Source organism: Melozone crissalis, unplaced genomic scaffold (genome assembly GCF_028551555.1).
Source record: "Melozone crissalis strain CALT ecotype California unplaced genomic scaffold, PUWL_Pcris_2 ptg000002l_1, whole genome shotgun sequence".
NCBI lineage: Eukaryota > Metazoa > Chordata > Aves > Passeriformes > Passerellidae > Melozone > Melozone crissalis.
The window spans coordinates 13,327,892-13,348,237 of record NW_026535780.1 but is presented as its reverse complement, the minus strand read 5'-3'; positions in this window follow the sequence as shown (position 1 = coordinate 13,348,237).

Here is a 20,346-nt window from a genome sequence, read left to right as displayed (position 1 = left end):
ATGAGACTGCAAAATTTATGACCTTTAGAACGTATCTGCATATACAACACGCAGCTAATTTCTTAAGAAAGCATATGCTAATTTTCTTGTTTCTGTCATATCTGAAGATGTTTCATAAAAATCAGTGATAGAAAACTTGTTACAAGGCTGTTCTTTTTCCCCTCCCTCAGTATTGACTTCTATTATTGTAGATATCAACTATCTTGTTACACTAGGATAAAAACAAATGTATATCATCATCATTTTTTGCTTATGAAAGCATACGAAGAATACAAGTTATACTTAAAGATCAAATTCCTCCTCCTTTAGAAAAATTGGCATTACTAACAATGACAGTGTTTCTGTTCATAGATCCATTTTGCTTTTCTTTAAAACTGATGTGTCAGGACTAAGAAAAAAGCCAAATATCCCAGGAGAAATGTCAGTAACAATTTATTTCTGTAAAAATGTTCATTTCTTTTATTCTCTTTCTGTCTTAATTGGTTAAATAATATTTTGAAATTATTCTTGATTCTTAATTGTTCTAGAATTAAAAGCTTCTTTAACTCTAATTTTATAGTAAGATATTTACACACTAAATATCTTTGCAGAGTAAATAAAATTTCAGTTCCTCTCCATATATTTACTATTTTCATTAACAGGAGAAAAGAAAACCATGTGAATTTCCTTTTTTTTGATGCTCAAAAGCAGATACTGATCCTAACCAACAAATGCCTAATTTCAAACATAAGCAATCACCAAGGAAAAAAAGAAATAGCTGTTTTCCAGAAATGTATGCAGTGTTTATCCTCACATATCCTTTTTGATTTTGTCTTTTCATTTTCACTGAGAAAATATTCTTGATTTCCATTACTCATGGATAACCCAGCTCATGATGTCCCCAGACATGGGTACTGTATTTTACTTTCCTCCTGTGGTGCTTTAAGAACATTTACTAAATCACCCTTTACCTCTTGCAGCTCCTGAGTGCATCCTGTTGTTTTGCATCCTGTTTCCTCACAGGTGTTTTCTTAATATCTCAATTTTTCTAAAGCTTCTCATGTTCTCAACTGTCCTTTGTCTTCTATATTTTTCTTTGGCTTCCTTTTCTGCATTGTGTAACTGTAAAAAGTTGCAGGTATCTTCAATTTATCAGGGTCTTTCCTATTTGCTTTCTATGCATATTTATTTCATATTACTTTCTCTTTTTTGCAGGACCACTGCAACAGCTTCTGCTGGTGTAAATGCCTGTTAGGAGTATGCCAAAAGCAAAAGAATTTGGACAACATAAATAACCAAGTAAATGCATTTCATGCCATCATGGGATGTTCTCTGCCAGTTAGTTTATGGGGTTTTTTCCATGACAAACTGTGCCTCATAGTTGCATTTATTAGTGTGTGTTAGTTGCATGTATTAATATATTTCTCACATGACAAAATTCATATTCATAACAACCTGATTATAGACCAGCCAACTAGGACCCAGCTTCCATCTCAAAATATAGTGAAAAAAGTGAATACTTTTTCTAGAAAAGTTCAGTTTCTTTTACTTCAACTATAATTTTAGGTGTGGAATTTGATATTTAAAGATGCAAAAAGATGCAAAAGAAAGGTGTCATATCAATTGAAATAGAAATCAACAAAACTAGTATATTATTCATGATTAAGTGATTTGTGTGAAAAATTCTAGCAATGCTACCATTAGGATGTCAAATCAAAGTAATATATAGACTTAAAGAATGATGCCTTTGTACTAAGTGTGCTGACAGTACATCTGAGGATAAACAGTAACCTGAACAAATCAAGCTTGTTAAAATCATACTACTTTTGCTGATCTGAAATTAGGGAGTATCAGCAACTATATAGACCCATGCTAAATTTTGGGAAAATAAAAAAAAACAAAAAGCAGGACTGTTTCATAGTCCAATGAATAAAATATCAGATTTTAATCCTGCCAATTAATCAAAAAGAACCAGACAAAAATTGAAACAGCAATTCATCCAAACTGACATAAGAGTAACAATTCTAAAAAATAACAAAATGCTTGAATATGTCACTGAAAACTAAGAATAATTCACTCATAGACTCATATAATATTTTGTGTACTACTATAGTACAATAATATTATTAATACTTATATAATATTTTGTGTACTGCTATAGTACAATAACATTATTAAGTACCGAGTCGTCTGTGTTTCAAATGTGGAAAAAAATTCCAAATTATGCAAGAAATCACACAGATTGTAGGTTTTCAACAGAGTGAAGAATGAATATATTCGAAATATGAATACACTTTGAAGCATTATGACAGTGAAACATAAATGAATCTATTGAGATTACGAGTTAAGTTTTTTTGATGAGCTACCCTTGCATTTCATTTAAGAGGGAATAAGAAATAACAAAAAAAAAAAGAGCTAGAACTTCTATGTAATCATAGTTCTTTGTGGTAGAAATATGAATGCCATTGCAGATCAAAAGGTGCAAAGAAACAAGCCCAAAAGACTACTGATGCTTGAAGTTTATAAAGCTGCCCAGCTCTCAAAGACAGGCAATTGAGGGAAACAATGGCAGAAATGTGATCTTGCAGCATATTTCAGACTGAAAAGGCCACATGTAAAATGCTGAGTATCTCATTGTGGCATCTCTAAGATGAGGATTATCGTGACTAAATAATTGCTCACTTGTTCATGTTCTCTTTGTAGTGAAAAAATCCATATGAAGTGGCAGAATTACATCAGAAGAGACTAGGAGAAACCCATGACAGGCCTATCATAGTGTTGGTTAGACCATTTATGGATGAGCTGTAATATCTAATAAGTGTATTACATCTAAAATTTTCAGAGTGGCTATTTCTTCAATGCGTTTTAAGTGTCTGATTAATAGGTTCTTATGTGAAGATGATACTTGGATCCTTTGAATGGTCAGCAAAGAGGAGGGGACGAACCAGAGTGACACAGAAGTGACAACTGATATAGAAGATATGACTGAGGCTTCTTTTGGGAGTTTTTATTACCACTTTGATGTTTGCCTCAGACTTCCTAAATTACAATTACTCCCTAAATTACAATTTAGCCTTACATCTTTAATTAATATACATATCCTTCACAAAAAAATTCAATGCATAGAAATATTCTAGAGGGTGCTCATCCTGCACTTCTACCTGTAGCAGACAGTGCTTTTACTAAATTTCAAAGAGTACTTCAGATACATGATTCCAAGCACTCATGCAGTAAATTGTGTTCAAAAGTTATTTCTGTATTCTCTTAGAACAATTTTGATGCTGTCCTTTACCCACCTTACACACATATTTCCAATGTATTTCAAGGCATGATGGCTATAAAGTGTGTACTTCAGGAATGGCCAGTCTAAACAAGGAGACACCTGAGCAGTCACACATGATAATGCCAGTTTAGAGTACCTTACTCTCTTCATTCTCAGTTTGGAGATACCAGAAGGGGGAAGTTGAGTTGAGCACCATGCATTTTTATAGAAACATTATACAAGGCTTAAAATTCTGCTTGCCAGTTAGTATAGAAATCTACGTGTGAACCAACATGCAAAAGTATGAAAGTTAATGGAACAGAAAATGGAGCTACAAGACATTAATGCAGAAAATGCCTCTATTTAACATTCTGTTCTTATCCGCTCCACTACCACAGAATTTCACCTCTAACTTTGAATTACAAATCTCAAACATAAAATTGCACAATATCAATTGAACTACAAAGGAACAACCTTTAAAACCACTATATTTTTATTTCTAGGTAGTTTTTCAGAACACATTCAGTCAACCGCTTTGTTTACATTTTTCATACTGTGAAAGCAGTGTTTAAAGCCACAGACAAAAGACATATATTAAATTTCATTATGTTATGCCTCTTTTTAAAACTGCAACATTATAGCATATAGGCTAAGCTGAATGTGTGTCAGAAAGCATTTAGGATCTCTTTTTCTTAATGTTGCATGAGGAATTAATGAGGCAATATTGACTACCTCAACTGTATAAATCAATGCTGACTAAAACTCACTTGAACTACCATGAATAAATCCAGACACCATTAAAAAAATTAAATTTAAAAATTTTTAGAGGATGGAATTATTCCCTCCTTTCTTTGGCTGTCTTTTTAAATTGATTAGTCTTCAGCACAGAAAAATGTACAGAAATTGTTATAAATGGAAAACTGCCAAGGAAAAATCTCAAAGAAATATTGACAAAATAAAAAAGTGAAGATTAATCCATTAGTGAGAGGCCCAGAGAAGTGCACGCTGAAGTGATAAATGAAACTTTGGATCAAATGTGATCAGCTCCCAGTTATAAACTTGCGGAGTTTTAATGGACTTTTCATTTTTCCAGAAGTCTTTCCTGGATTCTTTTTCTGAGTGGTTCTTTAAATTGTAATGATAAAATTATATGTTTCTGAGGACTTTACTGAAAAGGTATGATCATTGCCTATTTTAAAAGGAAACTACAGGAGTGCTTCCAGTGGCTAAGAGACTACAAAACAAAACAAAGAAATATTTTGCAAAGAGAATATTAAATATTGCACCTCTTAGTTTTTTATCCATATTTTGCTTATAATATAAATGATAGGAGTCATGTTATGAGGTAAATGAAATATTATCTTAAGAAAATAAAGATTTTTAGGGGTTTTTATAGTGCAGCAAGAGGAAAATGAGAGAAAATGATAGTTCTATCCCATGGAGGTAGTCCCTGGTGCAGACAGAAAACAGGATAAAAACAGCCATCACTACAGCAATTGCCTCATTGGAAAAGGACCAGTCAAAAAGCAGCAGGCTGTCATTCAGGCAAGATCTTTGTCATTGTAACTTGCATTTCTCTATATTTACATTGTAGGTGTTTGAATTTAAGCCTGTTTCATTAGTGACTTCTTACATATTTTAGCTCTAATGAGAAGTTTCAGTGGTTAATTACTTAATTTTTGTAGTGAGGAACTACATAAATGAGTGAAAGCTGGCCAAAGGGCCATTCCAAGACTCCCAGAAAGGGTATCTTCAGCACCTAGACAGCATCCTCTGTTTCACCAAAAAGGGTGTGACCAGAAAATCAAAAAGGGTGATTTTTTTCATTCGTACAGCACTTGCAAAACAGCTGAAGAATGAGATAGCATTTTGGGCCACCTTGAACAAGGCAGGTGCTAACAATCTGAAGAAAGTCCAGTGAAGATCTTCCAAGGTGATAAAGGGATCTGGGATGTATGCCATAAAGGCACTGATTCAACCATGAAATTAAACCTGCCTTAAGCAAGAGGTCAGACCCAATGAGTTTTGGAGGTCTCTTTCAGAAGGAATTTGATTGTGATTCTATTATATGCAGAATGAAATTCAGATTTCCGATCTTTGCAGGCCCTCCAGAGAAAAGTATATAGTACCTTGGAGATAATACATGCAGGTGAACCCATTCAATAACTTGTCTGTAGGATAATTCTCCTTTATTACAGGCAAGCATTACCAGTTTAGGAAGACTGCAAGTACTGCATTTTGTGTAGTTCATGCCTGTGAAATACTTGTACAAATAATTTAGACATACTGAAGGAGACTCAGTTCTCCTATGTTCCCAGCATTGACAAGCACTCACATGTTTCTCATCTGACTTCTGTTGTGGCTCTTATTTTCTTTTTGTCACTCATTTTCTTATCCAGCTTAGCCATGCTGGCAACTTTGACAGTCTGTCTGCACCCAGTCCAAGTTGAACAAGTGAAGCTTATCAGAAGTTACCCTTTTTTTTTTTGTGCCTCTGATCACTTTATCTTTTATCAAAACAAACTTTCAAATCCTTTGAAGAACAGCAGCCTCAAGAGTGCTGGTATCAGCCTTCCTCTATCACACATGGCTACAACTATTTTCTCACTGCTCCTTTGTGCATGGTGTGGGAAAGCGCTGCTTGAATGAGACAAATAGAAAAATGTTACAATACCCCTTTACAGCAAAACCATATAAAAGGAAGAGTCTGCTGAGACTCATGCACTTGAAAGGATGTCCTTGAATGATTTAAGAGTGGTCTGACATTATGGATACAGCACAATTTAAAGATGAATTGAAGTTAGGTATTTAATGGAAGCTGTATCAGAACTGTGAATAAACTTTTTGGCTGAAATCTTGTCTCATTTGGAGTGTTCTTGCTGTTTAAAATTGTATATAAGGCATAACATTTTCTTCTGTTTAGTGTTTCATCATTCAGAATGTGTTATCAGGCAGCATCTGTATTTCCAAGGTGAGGAAGAGCTGCTGAGGACTGTTCACTATTTTCACAATGCCCAGCATCTTAAAGAATTGGCCAATGCCCTCCTGGAAATGTTCTTTATTTTGATGAAGAGAAAAGATTATAATCATGTATGCAGAAGAGAAAGTTGAAACAATCATGTCTGCTAACATGTAGCACACAAAAAAAATCAAAGCAGAAGCATATTATGGGCATCTAAAATAGAGAATATCCCTCAAAGAGCCATAGATGGCACAGACTGTAGAGGTACTGAGGAAAAAAAAAAAAAAGAATAACAACACTGATTGGCAATCTGTGACATGCCAAGTGAACAGCAGGAGTGTGGGAAACAGTGCGTGCTTTTTAGAGAGAATTTACTATGCAGAGGTAGACCTTCCAGCTGAGCAGGAATGGAAGCATGAATGTGAGAGATTGATGCAGAGAGCATTACTGAGGGTTGCTATCAAGTCTGAAAAGTAATGATAAAAAGAAAATAAGGAAAAGAACATTTATACACAATCTCAGAGGCCTTAGGACAATGAAATAATTGTTTAAAGTGTATTACCAGATATTTTCCTAGTTTTGCACTGAATTTATCTGTTAAATCATTATTTTCGTGGATTGAGCTATAGTGGATATAATACTAACAGATATGAAGGTAAATTGTAAACTGCTTCATGGAGGAAGTCTGTAAATACTGTTCATAATAAATTACTCATAACAGGATGAAATGTAATGAAGTATTTTGTGCAATCATTTAACAGAAATGAATGCGTTTAGATCAAGATTAAATACTCCTCATATTAAGAAAATATCTTACGCATTTCATGGATTGCCCGTTTTTAAAATTCTCACTTTTTTTGTTGATATGCAGCTTTTCATGGACAAAAAATTAAAGTCATAAACATTTATGGTCTTTTTCTGATCATACAATTTTTTATGTGTATGATTTAATGTGTCATCATGCTTAAACCATTAACATACATGTCTACACAGATAAATTAAAGAAAAATTTCACTACAGATATATGAATAAGCTGAAGATTTTCAGAACGCATTAAGAAATGAGAAGAAAAATGAAATTTTTTCCTATGCTTTGTGCTATACTGAGATAATCATGCCTCTGTTTAATTTTATTAAACACTTATTAATCCAATATCTTCCTGACCAGGGTGTCATAAAGACATATCAATACAAGGGACTATCTGAATCCAATTTTGTTACTACAAAAATTCAAAGCATATCCTAGAAGAATAGATGAAGAACATTTGTCTCTGTTTCAGTAGTAGAACTGCAAGCACTACATCCAGAAGGATCACTACGGAATATTTCACTAGTGAGAAGTGTGCACAGGTTTTTCAGGCTTAATAAATATATTCATTACAAGTTATTGTCCCTTAATTCCTGTCACAGAATGCTATGAGTCCAGGTCTTGTCTGATTTTGAGAGACATAATTTTGCATCTTTCTACTTCTCAGGAAAAATTCATTTTCTAGGTACTGTTCAATTCTATAGTAGTAGAATTTAACTTGCTGGTTACATTAGCAGACATTTGAATGCGTCCAGTAAAATCTTGAAAACCTATCTTATCAGTTACAGCTGTTTGGGGTTATCTGGTTTTGTTTGGTTGGCTTTTTGTTTCCTGACAATGTATTTAAATATTGATAGCTTTTGTTTTAGTGAGAGCTGTGAATAGGCTATAGATAAAGCATTTTGAAAGCCTACTATTAGATTTTTATTTTAACAAAATGTGAATGTGAAACATCTATGAGTTTATATCCAAAAACGAGTAGCCATTCAAGCACGACTGACATTTGGTGGTCTATCTAAGTAGCTACACAGTCAAAACATTCATATAGCAAAGTAAAGTAATGAAACAACAACAGCAATCACAATTTTTACATTTGTGAGACAAACACATGTCCATTTACTGCCAATATTTCAAAGCTGGAAAAAACTGAGATGTAACATTTCTTATAAGAAATTTCCAGTCTAAACTTTAATACTGTCAAGTTCTTCCTATGATGAAATATATAAGGGAAAATTCTGTAACAGAGAGGTAATTCTATGCTCCCTATAACTTTATTCATTGAAGGCATTGATGTAGTAATTTCTGCAATGACTTTGACCATTCCCAAAATAAATTTAACCATTGTTCAATGTCCAGATGGAGATCAATGATGAGTTGTGTTCCTTAGGGGTCCACATTAGGACCAGTACTGTTTAATGTCTTCATCAGCGACATTGACAGTGGGATTGAGTGCACCCTCAACAAGTTTGCAGATGATCTCATGCATAGCAGAGCTGCTGACATGCCAGAGGGACAGGATGTCATCTAGAGGAACTTGGAAAAGCTTGAGAAGTGGGCCCATGTAAAACTCATTAAGTTCTACAAGGCCAGGTTCAATGTCCTGCACCTGGATCCGGGCAACCCCCAGTATCAATCCAGGCTGGGGGATGAGCAGATCAAAAGCAGCCCTGCTGAGAAGAACTTGGTGGTGCTGGTGGATGAAAAGCTGGACATGACCAAGAAATGTGTGCTTGCAGGCAGAAGGCCAACTTTTTCTTGGGCTGCATCCAAAGCAAAGTGGCCAGCAGGTTGGGGGAAGTGATTCTATCCCTCTACACCATCTAGAATCCTGAGACCCTACCTGGAATACTGCATCTAGCTCTGGAATCCTTAGTACAGGAAAGACATAGATCCTTTGGGATAGGTCCAGAGGAGAGCCAAAAAAATTGCCATAGGGCTGGAACACCTCTTCAGTGTGAAAAGGCTGAGAGAGTTGGGGTTGTTCAGCCAGAAGAAAAGGTTCCAAGAAGACATCACTGAAGGTTTTGAGTACTTAAAAGGAACTTACAAGCAAGATAGAGGCAGATCTTTTAATAGGTCCTGTAGTGATAGGAAAACAGGTAATTGTTTTTAAGAAAGAGGGTAGATTTAGACTCCATATTTTTTTATGAGAAGAATGATAAAACACTGGGACAGGTTTCCACAGGTTTCCCAAGGAGGTGCCACCACTGCAAACATTCAAGGTCAGGTTGGACAGGTCCCTGAGCAATTGGATCTAGATGAAGCTGTCCCTGGTCATGGCAGGGGGATTGGAAGAGGTGACCTTTAAAGGTCCCTTTCAACCTGAATTATTCTATATTCTATTATTTGTGTTCAAAAGAACTAGGCTGCTATAACTAGTTAAGTAAGGTAAACAGCATCTGGGGACAACCAATAATTCCAGAAGAATATAAATCTCCAGGTATGCAATCAATTCAAGAGAAACATTAAACTCTCTTCTTGCCCAGTGTAGGACAATAAAGCCATGTTATTACTGGAACTTCTGCAGTATTCAAGGGGTGATGTTAATTAGACACAAAAAAGGAAGAGATTATTTCCTCACTGAGCACAGTCTTTCCTGTACATTTTCAGGGTAATTTTCCCTGTGGCACTCTTTACAGCTCCTTCTATTCTAGTTCTTTTCTTTCTTCTCTTTGTCCTCATCTGTAAGGTCATTGAAGTAGAGAGTATTTTGTACATCTCCAGCTCTATACCATAAATAATAAAAGTCAGAAAATGGACTTTCTTTTATATCCATTTGCTGAAGTCCATAAATACTAACCTTTATTACAGGAAGTTGTGGACATGTTGAAGATTAGAGAGACAGAATAAAAGGGTATCTGCAGTCTGTCACAGAAAGTCATATGTAATCTGAACTGAATATTGAATGAAATGAGTGAAATCTGTACAATGCCTATTGTCACTGCATATAGTATAATATACTCCTCAATTGTCTTATTGCTTTCAGGAAGGAGGAGGAATGGCTCAATCTTTTGATAATTCACATAATTCACAGAATGACTAGGTTAAAAGAGACCTTAAAGATCATTGAGTTCAGCCCAAGCCATAATACTTCTACTGAACCATGGCACTGAGTGCCACATCCAGTCTTTTTTAAAATACATCCATGAATGGGGACTCCACCACGTCCCAGAGCAGACCATTCCAGAATTTTATCACCCTTTCTGTAAAAAAAAGTTTTCCTAATATTCAACCTGTATTTCCCTTGGCACAACTTGACTGTGTCCTCTGGTTCTGTCAGTTGCTGCCTGGTGAAAGAGACCAAACCCTGCCTGACCACAACCACCTCTCAGGGAGTTGTAGAGAGTGATAAGGGCACCTCTGAGTCTCCTTTTCTCCAAGCAAAACAACCTCAGCTCCCTCAGTCTTAATGCAATGCAGAAACTTACAATGATAGACATCTAGTTTGGACATCACAAAATGGCATATAAGATGGCAACACGGTTGTCTTAAGATACCATTCAAAGACAGTAGTGGGGTTTTTCTTTTCCCATTTATTCGTTGTTTTTAGTGTAATGACAGCCTGAAAATTCTGGAAAAAAAGTCACTGTTAACTTTCAGCAAGTGCTGCCATTTTCTAATAATAAAACCATGTGGACCATATTCAGTAGTCTACTTCCATATTCTTATATCCCAGAAAACTCCCAGGCAGAACTGCTTTGTATGTATGCTGGCTTTGTGACCAGAGGTCAAGTCTGAAAGCTGAACCTGAAGGATTTCAAAGAAATCTTCTCCAGGGAACTTAACACCTTAATATTTAGGTCTCTTTCATGAATTAGCATTTAAATGTGGGTCAATAGTTCACATCTGAGTCAAGGATGTGCACCACGGAGAACGGGTTCACTGCCCCCAGTCATGCTGCTTTGCTTGCATCCTTCATTGTCCATTTTAAGCAGTAATGCATATGACAACTCTTCTTGCTACCTCAGGTATCTCAGATTCCAATAAAAAATAACATTCAAATGTTTATATCTGTGAACATCTTAAGTACATGATTACCTACTCTCTGAGAAACTCTGGAGTAGATTAACCCCACACAAGTTTAAGTGGTATGTCAGTTCTAAAAGAATGATGACCTAGTGATTACTGATCATTATAGGGACATTATAAGGATACCACCTTATCTGATTTTACCAGCTGGGTAAAATCAGATAAAGGATAGCAATGAAAACAGAAAATAGGCATTAAATGCATATCAAAAATACTTTTGTAGCTTTTTTCAAATGGAATGTAGATTAGAAAACCAGTGAAGATAAAGCAAGGTGCAGAGTACGTCAGTCAAAAGTACAATCCTCCATTTTTGCCAAAAGAAGTCCCCATTTTGTACTTGTCTTGGCAAAGTGAAGTACAGAATTTAAGGAACAGTTAAATATATCCTAGAAAAAAGTGCATAAAAATTAATTTTTAATTCTATCTGTAAATAGTGTTGTTTCAATGCACATACATGTATTTTACAGTTTATTTTACCAACATGTACCACAAACACTTTATAAAAGTCAATTAATACACTTATTGTCTTCCAGTATGACCAGTTTGGAATTTCCTTCTAGGACCAAGTAGAAACCCCACAGCAAAGTGTAGGAAAGGTCACCCCAGCAATGGGAGGGTTTAAGATTTATACTGACACTTTAACGGCATTAAAAGGAAATGCAGCTGCAATAATGAAGATGCTTAAGGCAGCAGAGGAGAGCACTGCAAAGCCAAGGATCAGGTTGATATATCTTGCACCTAAACAATTGTTTCAATCACTATTTTATGCAAGGAATAGGGTTTTAAATCCTCAGAATTTTAGACTACATTTTTATTAGTTCTAAAATTTAAATATCAGGAAAAAGATTTAGTGAGAAATACTCAACTGAAAGATTGTGATAAGCACTAACAATCTCTGGTATTTACCAGAATTTTAAATACCTTTGTTCTAAAAAATTTGCTCAAAACAAGCAGGAGACAGAAGTCATTTAGTGCAGTTCCCTTCTTATATAATCATCATGCCTGCAAATTTGTTTTATATTTAATTAAATGATTGCAAATTAGAGTTAAAATGAAAAGTAATTGCCATTTGATTAATATTAAATTAATGGCCTGAGGGAATTCACCTTTGTTTAGACTATAGTATTATTAGGAGAAAAAATAATTTTCAAAGAATGCTTGATTTACTAGGCATAGAAAATATGAAAATATCACATGTAATTAGATGATCAAAGACAAAGTAGTATTAAATCAAACTGCAAAGCAAGTCAAGTGGGATATGCAGTGATGTCAGTCCAGTGACATAAACTGTCTGTTGCTAGGAGCTTTGCTATCAACCAGAAATATGCTAAGAAAATTAATTAGAGAAAAACCATTACTGAAGACATAATACCACTGATTGTCATTAGTCATCACATAAAAAAGAACGCACATAATTTTATAAATTTTGTTATTAATGTGGAAACATGGATCAATGTTTGCATAATAATGGTGTATTTCACCAGTTGCTGTCAGCAACATTGAAAAAACCTGGAAATGTAGTAAGTTATGAAAATCACTGTCTAAATTAAGCTAATTTGCAAAGAAAAAATATTCAGGTTTTCCACCCTGGTTTATTTCTTTTCAATGTGAGTGCTGCTTAAATATTTGTCTCATTTGGGTGTGCTTCTTGTTTGTTTAATTTGCCTTTGTTGACACACTTCCAATTACTTTATAATAATTCCATCTCTGATGTCTCTTTTGCTGTCTTAGAGCTAGATTTTATAAATATTCAAAGTAACAAAAGGAATAAAATTTATTTCATATTTCTTCAGAAAACTTGATCCCTATTGACAGACAAGAGAGTGTAGCAAGTCACCACTAAGTGTTAAGTGGCCTGCTTCAGTATAATAAGCTTTAGTATAATAAGCTAAATTGTGACTAGCAACTTTGCCCCCACCTGATCTGTATGAAAGCTCATCACAGCAATGATCTCTGTACTGGAACAAAAACAAAGTCGCTAAAGGCACCACTCCCAAGAGGGACAAAGAACAATTAGATCATAAATGCAACCACAATTTTTCCAGAGCATGCAGCAAGATACTGAAAACAATCCACAGGTTTTCCTGTAGATTTTTTTTTCCATGCCTATACCTCATTCTACGTTTTTCAACAAAAGAGCCATTATTATCTCTCAGAAACTGTATTCTGAGCTACCATTGCAAACACTGTCAGTACATATCCAAGCTTTTTTGCACTCTCTCTAAGAAAGTACTACTATATAATCCTACAAAAATAAATTATAAGTCATCTATTTAATTCCTTGGAAGTCTTGTAGTCCCAACTCCTAGTCAAAACAGGGCTAACTGGAAAATTACATGAAATTGTTAAAGATGTTGTCTAGCTGAATTTTGAAAACCTCCAAGGATGGAAAGTCTGAAAATGCTTTGAGCAACCTGTTTCATGATTTAAAAATTCTTATTATGAAATTTTAGTTACATTCATTCCAAGAGCTTGTATTTATTGCCTCTGAGCCCCTAAGATCAACCAGGCACTATCTTCTCCAAGCACCCTCCTGTCCTCCTTAAGTCATGGAAGACTTCAATTGGATCTATCAGGATGTAGGAAGTGGAAGCAGGATGCAAGGGCAGCTCTAGTGGTCACACACATAGTCGAGTCACAGGCAAGGCAAGCAGAGCACATCTGGTGATGGTAACCAGGTTCAACAAGAGTACAGGGAGCCAAACAAGTCCCTCTTGAAAAAGCAGACCTGAATCCAACTCAGGAAATTGAGTTCACAAGTCAAGGTTAGGATGGATCTGGAAATAATTAACCAGGATTAGAAACCATACAGAAATTACCAGACAAGGCCATCATGATAAAACAAGTCTGACGTCTAACCTGGAAGTCAAATCTGTGAGTTAAAATTAGTGACTGAATGATCTTTAAAGTTGATAGGACAAAGCTTGTGCCAGAGCCATACACAAAACCTCAGGTTAGATACAGCTTTCAGATGAAGAAAGGGAGAAGCCTCTGATGAGGTTCCTTAGCAGAGGTATTTGAGGCAGCTAGTCTTCTGATCCTTCTTCCAGACTTTCCTTGAAGACCTCTAAGGATATCTGAAGCTTCTCAAATAGCCCTGATTATCAGGGAGCTGGCTTTTGTTTGTAGGCTCTCAAATGGCCTTCACTACTGTCCGTGAAAAGTGCTTTCCTGAGCTCCCTACTGGTAAGGTCTAAACAGCATTTCACACCACTACATGAATTTATCAGCTTGGAATTCCACTTACTAGTGCATTCCTATACTTTTTGTTCATTACACAATGAAATCAATTTGAGAGAATGCTTTTGGGTTTTTTTTTTCCCCATGAGGATATGATGCAAACACAATTTAAAAATGGACTGATTTTACCCAAAACATAGATAACTTACTTTGAATTATTCTTCTGGTTGTATGTGCAGATACAGCTATTGCCTCCAAGTGCACTCATGAGTTGATGATTTGCATGTCTGTTTCCTTCTTTCTTCAAAGGAGACGGCTATTGAGGGTGAGGCATGAGCCTACCTCATGTATTTTCATCCTGGTGTAACTACTGAGTTTAGTATTATACATGATATACAAGTATTTATGAGAACACATTGAAGCACATGCTCTCTCAACAAAGTGAAATTTGACATCATTGAAAAGGCAGATGCTCAATATCTGAATGTTAATTTTGGTTTTCATTTATTCCTCCCCACGCAGCTGAAGGTTCCAGTGTCATATCTGCTCATCTACTACCACTCACGGGCTTATTTGCTTCACAAGATTAGAAAGATTTTATGCAGCTAAACTAAATGTTAGACCAGTAGGGATGTTTGTCCTATCAGTCAGACATGGCATCTCCCAGAGATGTATGTATTTTATGTGAGCTAGATGTATTGCAAAACATTTTGAAAAGGAGAACAGTGGTCCAACTTATCCACTTGCAGGGCCAAACTCTAAATGTCACTGTTTCCTCAAAAAGATAGGTATACTCTTTCCAGTTAAAGAACTCTAGGCAGGGAGTATACCTGAATGCTTTGATTTGGTCCTGTTGGTTGTTTAAAACAAAATAACTACATCAAACCAATCCACTTGTAACAACTTCCATTTTTAAGAGTTTTTCTTTAAAGAACAGAAAAGTTCTTTATTAATGTTTCCCTAAGTAAAAAAAAAAAAAATTCCAGAGAAAACTCTTATCTAGTTTTTTAAAGCTGCTGCAATATTGGAAATCCTAGAAAAATAATACAGTATCATGTTATTTTAAAAAAAATCTGTTAATTTACACATAAATATTTATTTTAAAATGCTGCCTATTAAAGTATCCTCTAATTTAAGTCTAGAAGAAATTTTTGTTTAAATAAAAAGGAAGATTCTTATAATATGGGACTGGTAATGAACTCAGAATATGCCTTTTTTCCTACTCTTAGACACCTGCTCAGTGGCCCTTGGTTATTATTTTAGATACATACTAGATAAGCAATCTGTGTTAAGATATGTACTAAGAAACAACATTTACTGTTTTTTGATCTATTTTATAAATGTAGATACAGTCATTGAAATGGACTTAAACCATCTCAACCTAAATCAATTTTAAAAGTGGATGGAAAATGAGGCAAAAGTTGGGCATCATCTGTTTTTCTGCTATAGTAGCAGATCTTTCTACTCCTGTTTGATGGTTACCAGAAGAGTGACCAATTGTCTCAATGCTAAATGGAATGTATGCACATATATGTGCTATTAAACTTACATAACAGGAAAAAGGAAGAGATCTGTGGTTAGAAACACCTGGCAAATGTATTTTTAAGACACTTTCTTACAAGTATTAGATAAGTCAAGTTCAGACCACAAAACTATATACCTGTGCATGTGTTGTACATAACCATATGTGGTTTTATATCTTATAGATAAATGCATTTTTGAAGATGTATAGGTGCAACAAATTTCTTAGTTAATTAGTAGCAAGCACTAATACTGAATCTTTTCAAGGAGGTATTTGTTAACATTATATTTCTTCAAAAAAAAAAAGCTTGTAGCTGTAATACAGTGGTATTTCCAGCATTATAACATTAAAACACAGCTTTATTATGGTGTGAATCACCAGTTTATGAGAAATTAATTTTAAACTAATCATCAGCTCTACAATTTTCCTCTACATATTAAAAATTACTTTTGCCACTAGTGGATTAGGGTTACTGTCCATATTATTCCTGTGATACACACAGGCTATCAGAATTACAGTGGCTTAGCTGACAGAAGTTGAGGTTTCTCCCCAGTAACTTTTACTACATTTCTGATTATGTTCCAATACATTTAATCTAAAACCTTTTCTCTAAGATGTACAAGTGCTAGCATGTCTAATCTACAGGAGGCTTTTAAGGCACATCCATACACAATTAAATGGCCCACATGTAATTAAGGTTATCTAACAAATTGATTAAGCAAACTTTAGAATTCCAAGTAAACACTAACTCAAAAAAGGGGTTTCTACAATGTCCTACTTTTTATCTGTGAACATGTGAAGTTTTCATTCTCATCTTAGCCAAAAGGAATGTTTCCATAGGTATGATGGCTAAGTCAGTAAGCAAAACACAAATTAACCTTGCATACCTTTTTCTCTCTACTCGTTACAAAAGCAAGTTGCTTAAGATAGGCTTCTGAGGCCCACTGAGGGAGCCCCAAAACAGAAGTCTCTTCATAGTTCATTTCTGAACTCTGGATGTGGCATTAAAAGGAGGTATTTTTGTGGTTTTCTTGTAGGCACTAAGTGCTCTTTCCTTTCATCATATACCTGTATTGTCAGCATATGTCAGCCTGACATGGACATCCTTCCTTATCAAAGCAGATGCTTACACGCATGCACAAGCATACAAGTCAATGTAGAGACTTTAGTCATTCAGGAATAAACTTGACATTTTTCATTTAAGCAAGATCACCAGGGTCTTCTGAAGAAACTAAAAAATCAGTGGAATGAAAACGTGTATATAATGTCTCCTTCCTCTTTCATATTATAAAAAGTAAACTGTTTAGTCAATACATTAATGAAACAGGTAAGGCTCGTCTTCCCTTAATGTCTCAAAAGTTAGCCAGTAGTAATTTACACTTTTAAAATATGCATGCATGAGAGAAGAGAATATTATTTCTATTTTGCTTTTAGATTACAGTGAGTTCTGAATAAGAGATTCTTTTCAGCTGTGCTAATATCCTCTGCACTACATTTTACAGTAAATTTCTTCAATTAGTCCTTAATTAATTAGGAAACATACATCAGGGTTGACAAGCATGAAAAAGTTCTGTGAAAAACATTCCTTAATGAAACCATGTCCTTATAAGAAGCAATGGTCAGTTTTGCACTTTTCTAGGCACTGTCTTAAAAATTCAAATATATGAAAAAATGGTTGATGTTCTTAATCTTTATAAATAAATTTTTGCTCAGATACTTTAAGACACATTCAACCACATAATAAGTATAATGCTCAGATAATAATTAAAGGTTAAATTCTAATTCTCTAACATTTCTACTCTATTGGAAATACTCACAAAAGCAAAACAAATATTGTTTCCCTCATTCAAAACACATCTTTCTTTTCTTACTTGTTGTTTGGGAGATATAAAATTATCTTGATATTCTATTTCAATGTATAATTTTGTATCATCCAAAAGGTTGTAAAAAGAATGCAAAATGAAAGGGCTGCATTTTAGATTAGGGCTCTTCAGTCTAATATTTTCAGATATATTCTGGTAAGAAGACTGAACAGTAGACAGCAGCAATGAAATTGCCACAGACACATTAGAAATATTGTTTGCCAAATCCATTTGCAACTGAACCTTTTTTCTTCTCAATCCACAATGCACAATATATATATTATTGATTTGACTGATTAATATTTTAAAACACTGTGGAATTTTTTCTGAAAGGTAGATCCAAATAAGAGGTAAGGAAATGTTTAGCTTTACTCTCAAAGACATTTGTTGTGCTAGAGAGAGCTAGGAAGGCAAAAACAAACCATGGATCTAGTTGGGAAAGGAGGAACATGCTGCATTACAAGGCTGACATCATGAGAGAGAGAATTAAGATGAGGACAGAAACACTAAATGCAAATAAAAATCATCAAAAGGAATAAAATAGTTTTTTCGCGTCAGAACAAAGTACTGAAGACTGCAAATTTGTTCCCTTTATCTGTTTAATTAGTTACAATTCTTTTTGTCTCTTAAGTTTGAAAATACTGCTGTCCAATCAGTGAAGCCTTTTGCAGACAGCCAAGCCAATTTTTATTCCTTCAAAATTTACAGGCAGATTATACTTATTGATTATGATGCTACACGGTAAATATTATTAATAACTCAATGCAGAGTTTATAAGCTGTCACAGACACATTTTATGAAAAATCCTTTCATTAGGATTTTTTCTCCTGAGAGGCCTCAGAAACAAAATGTAAACAACAATTATCTGCTGCTGTGGAATGCAACAGGTGCATCTGTGATTGGTCCATTTTGGTTGTTTCTAATTAATGGCCAATCACAGGTCCAGCTGTGCTGGGACTCTGGTCAGTTACAAGACTTTATTATGATTCCATTCTTTACCTTTGCTTGCTAGCCTTCTGATGAAATCCTTTCTTCTATTCTTTTAGCAAGTTTTAATATAATATATATCATAAAATAATAAATCAAGCCTTCTGAAACATGGAGGCAGATCCTCATCTCTTGACTCCTCCTGGGACCCCTGTGACCACCACCACAATAAGCTTACTATTTTAGGAAAATAAACAACAAACCAAACCAAACCAAACAAACAACCAAAAAAAGTTCTCTCTGATATCTATGATGACTATGTATCTAAAAACCAAGATATAATCTAATACCATGTTTCACAGATGGGAATTTTGTACTGAATTAAAATTAATCACTTCTTAGCAAGATGGATAGAAGAGAAATAACTAAAGGTGTTAAACTGTTATAACTTTATAAGAGAAAGTTTATAAACTGAATGATCCATGGTGTGCTAGCATGAAAACAAATTCAGAAGATCAGTTCTGTACGTAAGTAATACAGAACAATTGTTGACATGAAACTGAGGGTGTCTTCTGTAAGTGTAACTGTATTCACTGATGAAAGTATGATTTGGTCTGTTCAGGTATCAGATAAGAAGAATTCCTGTACTCTTCCCTAGTTAGAAAAAGCCTGAAGTAGAACCAAAACAGGCACAAGAAGAAGCCTGTAAGGAGTTAATGCTAATGTTATGTAATCTATAATTTTAAAATCTGGTAAGTAATTCTTATTACAATAATTGATTGTTGCAATCATAAGTCTTCAAGTACAGCAAAAGAAAATTCAATTCTTTATATGGCTGAAGAATAAATTAAACTCTTTTATTGCAAGGACACTGGAAAAATAGGTTTTTTCTATTTTGAACACCATCAAGCATCAGATACATCAGATCTATCATATGATTTCTTTTTTTCCAATCTGTGTTTTGCAGGGCATGTCAGACTAGCTTGATTAGCTGCAGGATAATAGCCTCTTCAGTATTGTTCCTGCTGTCAGATTGAGTGACTTGGCTAGAGGGTTGATGCTTTTAGCTTATGTAGTTGATGAGAATGCGAAAGTATTAGTATTGACTTTCCTCCAGAAGCAATCAAAATTGTCTGCATTTGCCTTCCAAATATAAAGCCATCTTCACTAGACTGATATAAAATGATCAATGTATATCAGTATGGAGTAATTGTTAACAAAACCTCTGTTTTAAAGACTGTTTTAAAATGTCAAGATCTACGAGTCTTATTCACTTGGCACAACACTTCACTCCTAAAGTAGACCATGAACAGGATTTTCAGCACTGTTGAAAAATCTGGTCAGTTGCAAGCTCCTGGCTTAGGAATTTCTTTTTGTAAATGTAGTTCATATTTCATCAACTGGAATTTGGCATCCTTCAGGTGAGACCACAAATATGTGCTAATCATGTTTGACAATGTCTTTGGGAATTGCAATGCAACTGGATTTAGGCCCAGTTTTACAAGTTTTGGCCATTGTATTTTCCCCTTTTCTTTAAAGAGTTATGATGAACACTCGCTTCTGTGTAAACACCTCTAAATTTTTTACAGTAAAAACGAACCCAGTATTTATCAAAAGAATTATTACAATTCAAAGCGCGAGAGTTCCTTGGACTGAAAGTGAGTCAACAAAGGGGAAAAGAATCTTCAAAACAACCTTATAGAAAGCAAACTGGATTGCTCAGTTAACATTTTGTATTATATGTAGTTATAAAGGAGACGTGACAAGGTAAAAATATTCAAAAATGGAGAAAAGGAAAAGCTGATATGACCTTGAC